The sequence below is a fragment of the Arachis ipaensis genome, chromosome B04, assembly GCF_000816755.2.
Source record: "Arachis ipaensis cultivar K30076 chromosome B04, Araip1.1, whole genome shotgun sequence".
Classification (NCBI taxonomy): Eukaryota; Viridiplantae; Streptophyta; class Magnoliopsida; order Fabales; family Fabaceae; genus Arachis; species Arachis ipaensis.
This window is the reverse complement of record NC_029788.2, coordinates 16404839-16412470: the sequence shown is the minus strand read 5'-3', so window position 1 is coordinate 16412470 and position 7632 is coordinate 16404839. Positions and strand designations below refer to the sequence as shown.

General features: G+C 35.9%; 1 long non-coding RNA gene across 1 annotated transcript; it reads right to left on the bottom strand.

Annotated features, from left to right (window-relative positions):
• On the bottom strand, positions 342 to 1597 carry LOC110270545. The gene is made up of 3 exons (XR_002360177.1): positions 1291 to 1597; positions 724 to 1101; positions 342 to 625 (listed from the first exon to the last, which is right to left on the bottom strand). It is a non-coding gene; the product is annotated as an uncharacterized LOC110270545 (long non-coding RNA).

Sequence of the window (7632 nt, the reverse complement as noted above, 5' to 3'; positions counted from 1 at the left end):
CTTTCCTGTCATTAGACATTCAAGACAAATCGTTAAGAGCGAGATAATTGATCCCCATATCCTTAGAGGTTCCACCTGATGGACCACTCTGCCAAAATAAAGAAGAAACAAAAAATATTAGATGGATATATAATTGGTTTAAGTTTGCATATATAGTAAGCAGACATTGCTTGTTATTTCATTGGTCTGTGTCCGCATTAATTAATATATGGAAGAACGAATTCAATGTGTATCATACTTCTTTTATCTTACCATGGTGTATGTCTTCCCAGATCTAGTTTGACCATATGCAAAAATACAAACATTATATCCATCCATCACGGATCTAATTAACGGCTCTGTGTCCTTAAAAACCTCATCTGTGTACAAAGTTAAAATAAATTTCAATAAAATGATGTAAAAGAGAGGGAAGGGGAGGGAAAATTTCTGTAATCAGCATGTGGAACTCTACCTTAGCCAGCCTTTGCACCAAAAACCCGATTGAACTGAAAAAGTTTCCTTCCATCTTTCAATGTTTTGGATGGATCTAAAATGAATACAGAACCATCCTCCCCAATGAAATCAATAATATTCTTGGATTCAGCCTGGAATGTGGGTCTGATTCTGCAGTAAACTCGAATATTACCTATGATTTGGATTTGAAAAGTTTGACAAAATTAACTTTGCTCAATAATATATAAAGAGAAAGTGGCCATTAATTAAATAAGTAATTAAAAATTCAACCTTTCAGATCTTGAACCATGTTAAATAATTTCCTATTCTCTTCTACTACTCTGTTATATCCACCAGCTTTAGTTGCTATATCCTCTTCTTGACTCCCTGAATTCATAAACCAGTATTTCATCTCAATAATTAATAAGCATAAAATTGATTCTCAAAACACACAATTAACTCACAACCAGAAGGGAAAAAAAAGCATCAATCCAAAAGGTAACAAACTAACAAATGAAGCCATCCAAATTCAAACACAATGCCCTTTGGAATTTTGGAATAGTTCCAACACAAATCTCAATTGATCACATACCAGTGTAAATGAAAACACACCTTTAACAACCAAATTTATCAAGATGGTTCCCATCCTCTAGCACTATTTGAAGTATTCTGCAAAACAAATTGGGAGTGACCTATTTATCATGATAAGTTGCTAACAAATAAGAAATTGCAGAGTGAACAATGACAATTCATAATGATATCTAACTGCTCAAGCAAGATCTAAACATAATAGGAAATGTTAACAATACTTTTTCACTTCCTCTACTAAGTAAATAGATATTTTTTGTGATACCTAACCTCACCTTCATCACCACCGTGGCTGCTGCTGCAGTACGACATCTTCTTCGTCTGGTTCAAATGCTGCTTATGCTTCTCCTTTTGCTCCGCCGGCACCACCGGAGACTTCTTCCTCTTCCATCGAACTCTATCTTCGCCGGAATTCCAGAGAGAGTGAGAAGAGATGTGTCACTGAGAGGGCTCCGAATCAGAATCAGCTTCACAAAAAGGAAAGTAGTGAGGAACCTTGGTGCTTCACCAGTATATCTGATGCCCTAACCTCACCTCTATCACCACCGTGGCTGTTGCTACAGTACGACATCTTCTTCGTCTTTTTATATGTATATATATATATAAAGATGTCCCGAAGTGGATCAAGGAGGGAAAGGGGAAGAAGGAGAGAAAATAAAGTCAGTAAGAATGCAGTATGATAGATGCAAGAGCAAGAAAGTAAATATGAAGTTAGATGCGGCGGTAGTCCGCACGCATATGATTGTTAGTATGAAGTTAGATGTGGCGGTAGTCTGCACACATATGCAACTGCAGAAATGTAAATATGAAAACACGAAAATGAAAAACTGATTGAAAGTTTTATTGAATGATTGAAATAAAAGAAGAGGGAAGAAGAAGAGTTGGAGAGCTTACAAGGGAACTCTCAGAGTCTCTCTCTCTAACTTCTCTCTCTATTCTCTCTCAAAATTGAAGGATGCCTCCCAATGAATACAAGGCTTCCTTATATAACTGAAGATTCTACTATTTCTACAGTACTGGTGAACATGACCGGCACTATTTCTACAGTACAAGTTAACAATGTTTTTGTGTTACATGAAATTCGAAGATTAAAGACTAATTAAAGACTAATCTTCTCCTAGGTCAATTCCAAAGCAGTCGTCTTCATTCTGGTTATAACCGCTTGAGGATTCTGCCGAGGAAGTGGGATCATCTTTGTGTTTTCTGTCTTCTTCAATCATCTGCATGATTTGCTGAAGATTTTTTGCTAGGGTTTCTTTCGATTGAGCTCCTGCGAGGGCTGCAGCAATTTGGGCTTTTTGATTGAGGAACAAAGCAGTTTCTGGGTCTGAAATCTTTTGACTTTCAGGATTGGATTTGAACCATTCTCTGACCTTCTCTGGGTAGGCCATTGAGGCATCAAATTGAGACCACCATTTGACATAACCATGCCTTTGTAGGATTGGAAATGATTTGGGGTGGTTTGGTTTTGCATATCTGTATTGCCATGAGAATACCCATGCCAATGAAAATGTTGAGAAAAATTTTAACATTACAGGAACACATGTTTCCTGACTGTTAAACTTTGATTGAAAAAGTTTATACCCTTCATCTGTTGGTGAAGGTAAAATTTCTTGGATTGGTCCAAAGAAGTCCCACCATTGGTAGAACCAATTTGGAAAAACATAATTGGTTTTTCTTTTAAAGTAAATTAACCATGAATGTCTGAATTGAGTATTTTAGAACCAAAATACTTTAGTCCAGGCTTCCATGTAATCCCAATAATTAAAACCTATTGGGTCATAATTTTGAGAAAATTTTTGAATTTTGTTTAGGTTGTTCCCAAATTGCTTTGGGGACAAAATTCTGAGAATTTGGATAGTTGAATGGGTTATAAATTCAGGATTGGTTTTATCCTTGTAATGTTTAATAGATACTGAGTCAGTATCTATTAAGATGAATTCGTAAAATTGGTGGGTTTTGTTAGGTGCTAAAGGCCTGAAGTGGAACCCAGTAGGAAAAATCTTTGGGATGACTTTGTTTGGAGAGCTATCCCAGAATTCAGGCTCTATGTGGATAATATTTGTGGTTTTGTTTGTAGATATGTAATTGGTTTGGGCTTTTTAAGTTTTGGTAGTGATTGAGGATGTTTAGGGTGTTTGGTCCATGGGCTTTTCTTTTCCTATTTGTATGACTGTTTTTCGATTGGCTACTTGGGATATCAATTGAGATAAGTCAATTTCTTCATCTGACTCACTGCATATGTCAGCCCATAATTTTTTGTTGAGTTTAGTAAGACCCTGGTCCTATAAGGCAAGGAGGGTTTCGATTGGGATGGCATAGTCTGCTTTGGATTGTTTGGCTTGGTTGTGTTTTGGTTCAATGGATTTTTGGGTGGGTTGTTGGGTAGATGACCCAGATTGTTGGGTGAGTTGTTGGGTAGATGACCCAGATTGTTGAGGTTGTTGGGTAGATGATTCTGTTGGGGTGTTAGACCCAGATCTTCTGATTGGCCCTGGTAGGGCTAGGCGAACGCCTTTGCCTCTTGCTGAGGCTAAGGTTAGCTTTTTAGGCATCGTCTTTTTGCTTATCTCCCTGCAAATATTCACGTGTGAGAAAGTCAGGGAGAGAGTTTGAGTTGCCCTTAATGTACTCAATATCAAAATCAAAGATGCTTAAAATAGCTTGCCACCTGGCAAACACTTGTTTTGATGCAAGATTTTTAACATCATTTTGTAAAACAGCTTTGGCCGATTTACAATCAACTCGGACTAAAAATTTTTGATTGAGTAAGTCAGATTGAAATTTTGTGATGCATAAGACAATGGCTAAAATTTCTTTTTTGATAGTGAAATATTTTTGTTGAGTACTATTCCAATGTTTGGATGTAAATGCAATGATACATTCTTTATCATGCAATTTTTGTTTTAGGATACCGCCATATCCTAAATCTGATGCATCTGTTTCTACTATTTTAAATGCATGAGGAACACGTAAGTAAAGACAAGGAAGATTGCGGACTTTGGTTTTAAGGAACCTGATAATATCAGAATGTTTTTCTGTCCAAGGTGGAGGATTTTTCCTAAGCCTATCATGGAGAGGCTTAATGAGTTTATTAAGATTTGGGATGAAATCCGAGACATAATTGCGACATCCTAGGAACCTCTGGAGCTGAGGTTTATCAAGGATATAATCTGAAAATTTTTTTGCAAACAAAATTAATCTTTCAATTGGAGTTATAGTGCCTTGGAAGATTATATGACCAAGAAAACGGATTTTTGTTTGGAAGAGAACAATTTTTGACTTAGAGACAGCAATACCGTTTTTTGGATGATGTACATAAAAGTTTTAACATGCTTGAAATGTTCATGTAAAGTTTGGAAAAAGATTAAAACATCATCAATGTAAACGATTGCAAAATTTGAATATGGATTGAAAATATCATTCATAATTTTTTGAAATTCAGATGAGGCATTTTTCAGACCAAAAGGCATTACATTCCATTCATATTGTCCAAATGGAACTGTAAATGCTGTTTTGTATCGGTCTGATTCGGTGATTTGGATTTGCCAAAAATCGGATTTCATATCAAAATTTGAAAAAATGTTTGCAGAGTTTAATCTATTAAGCACATCTTTTTTGTTTGGGATAGGATAACGAATCCATTGTAAGGCTTCATTCAGTGGTTTGTAATTGATGACAAGCCTAGGAGTTCCTCATTCTATTTTAGCTTGCTTATTAACATAAAAAGCAGAGCAAGACCAAGGACTCTTGCTAGGACGAATTAAGCCTTTATCCAAAAGATCTTTTATTTCCTTTTGACAATGCTACAAAAGCTGCTCATTCATTTGAATTGGGCGGGCTTTTGTAGGGATTTTTGATTCTTTGAAATTTTTTTCATAGGGAAGATCAACAACATGTTCTTTCCTATTCTAGAAAGCATGAGGCAAATCCGAACAAATAGACTTCTCAATTTGATTTAAAAGGTTCTTGATTTTGTCTTGAATCTTTGGTTGGGAGAGTTGGGATTCAAGGGTTTTAAAAGAGATTTCTTCTTTCAAAAAACAAATCTGTTTTGTCTTGGATTCAATTAGGTTTAAATATTTTTGTTTTGGTGAATCTAGGAACTCAAAGAAGGTTACCTGTCCTCCCACAAAAGAGGTAAGTCCTGGAAAATCTGCTAGGTAAGGAAACAAAAGGATTATGAAAGGTGTCCCCAAGACTACATCATTTTTGATTATTCTCAGAATTTCTTTTCCCTCGTTGTCGTCAGAAATTTTATTTTCTTGTTCCTTAGAACACTCTGTTTGATCAAGTTCATCACCAGATTCTCCCACTTGCATTAATTGAGAGAGAATAAGTTGATGATTGTCTTGATTTCTCCTGATTTCCTGGATTTCTCTTTTGAGATTATTGACCTCAGACTGGAGGTTCTGAATAGTTATGGGACGAATAACTTGTTTTTCTAATTTTTTGAAAATAGGTTTGACGTCATATTTATTGCTAAGGACCAAATTTTTGGGTTTTTTCTCCTTTTGTAAAGATCTTTTTAGTTTCAAAAGGAAGTCTTTCTTTTGTTCTGGATTGTCAATAGCCTCAATAGCATCAAATAAGAGATCTTGGTCTTTGGATAAAACACCAATTTGCTTGACATATGAATCTGATGATTCAATGTCATCGATTTCGATGTTATTGATATCATCCGAAGATTCTCGGTCAGAATCATTTTCTAAACTTTCTAACAACAGATTATTAATCTGTTCCTCAATCAAAGGATCAAGGTTTAGATTATTAATCTTTCCTTTTAACCGGCAGTATTTGCTAATATGTCCAGGTTTCTTACATGTATAGCAAATAATGGGGTTCTTTTGTGGGTAATTTTGGAAATTCTTTTGGAAACTCTTTTCATTTTTAGGTTTTTAAAAACCTTTTCTAGATCTTCTGAAATTCTTTTCAGGGTTAGGTTTAAAAACTTTTCGATTGGATGGTCTTTTGGATTTCTTAGGATGACAAGCAGGAAGACCGAATTGTTCACAGAAAGTTCCCAGATCAATACGATTTTGGGTTTTCTCTCATGCAAGTTGCCTTTGGATTTTGTCATCTTGACAAATCTTTAAAGCAACCTTCTGGATGAAAGAAATCAGTTGACCATAACTTAGCTCGTCATAGGGTATTATGCCATCTGGAGTTAAGCTACGTATTTTGTCCCTTACTTTATCTCCCAGGGATTTTGGGAGTCCAGCAATGAACTTTTCTTTCCAGAAAGGTTGTTGACTATCTTCTCTGGTATAAACCCTAGTAAGAAAGGTGTCTTTATACCACCGAAACTCAGACAAAGTTTTGCATCTGAGATTGGAAAGTAGCTCAGCAGAGCGATCTTTCCAAAGAGATAGATCACCAATGAAGTGGCTTGCTATGGTAAAGATTAGGGTGTTAACAGCATCGGGGATGGGTTCTTCGTCTTCTCCAATGATGGGTTCATTCTGATCGTTGACTTTTATGGCAGAAAAGATTGAGCGTTTCTGGTTATCAGAGAAGTAGTTATCCCACCATCCTTTGAGTTTTCCACTGAAACCGGAAACAATAACATTGGCTATTGCTTCTTCAGAAGTTTCATGGGCAGCTTGATAGGCTGTCCCTACCATAGTCATATGCTGAAGCATACTCAAGATGTTATATTCAGTTTTGCCGTCTATGTTCCATTCATAGACATTATTTGCATTGAAGCTGACAAAACCTAGTTCCCTTTCTTCAAGAGCTAGGTCCGGAGCGGAAACACGATTATAACTATATGCAAAGGGTTTGGTTAAACCCTTCCATTTGGTGAGAGAGTTGGTCAGAATAGGGCTGATCTTGAGGGATGATTTGTGAGAATCATCACTCTGTTCGGAGGAGGAGTTGTTGGACTCATGACAAAGGGCATTAACGGCTTTGGATGAGCGCATTTGAATACGAGAAGTAGACTCACCAGAGTTAGGAGTTTCAGGGACAGTAGAGAAACGGTTTAAAAGTTGGTCAATTTTTTGAATAACTTCTGAATCACCGGATTGTTGTTTTAAAATGGAAGTTTTAAGACTTTGCTTTGCTTTACTACTCATTTTAAAAGGTTTAAAAAGGGGTTTTTCAATATTTTTAGAAGTAGAGGCTTCAGAAACATTTTTCAAAGAAAAAGTAGATCCCGAAGATGAAAGGTTGTCACCTAGACATTGTAAAAATCTATTGGTGTAATTAGATTGTTCAATAAGATTTTTAATATCTTTTGGGGCGACAGCTTCATCAATATTTTTTTTAAAAGGAGAAGCCATAACAGGGTTATGTCCTTCCGTGTTTGAAATAACAAAAGGTCCTTTTGGAGGAAACTCAAATCTAACTAAATTCCCATCTTTAACTTTCCAAGTTGAAATAACATTTGCTGAAAGCAAGTTTTCTTTGTTTTTGAAAGGATAAACTAGATTGTTTTTGATGGAATAAGCATGAAACCATTCAAAGAAAGGAATATGCATCTTAACTTCTTTTAGAAAACTGTAATATTTTTCTTTGAATGATGCAATTTGAGCAGCTGTATGCGTACGTAAATACCATTCTCTGTGGAGGTCATATTCCTCAGATTCAAGGTTTTTACGTAAGGCTTCC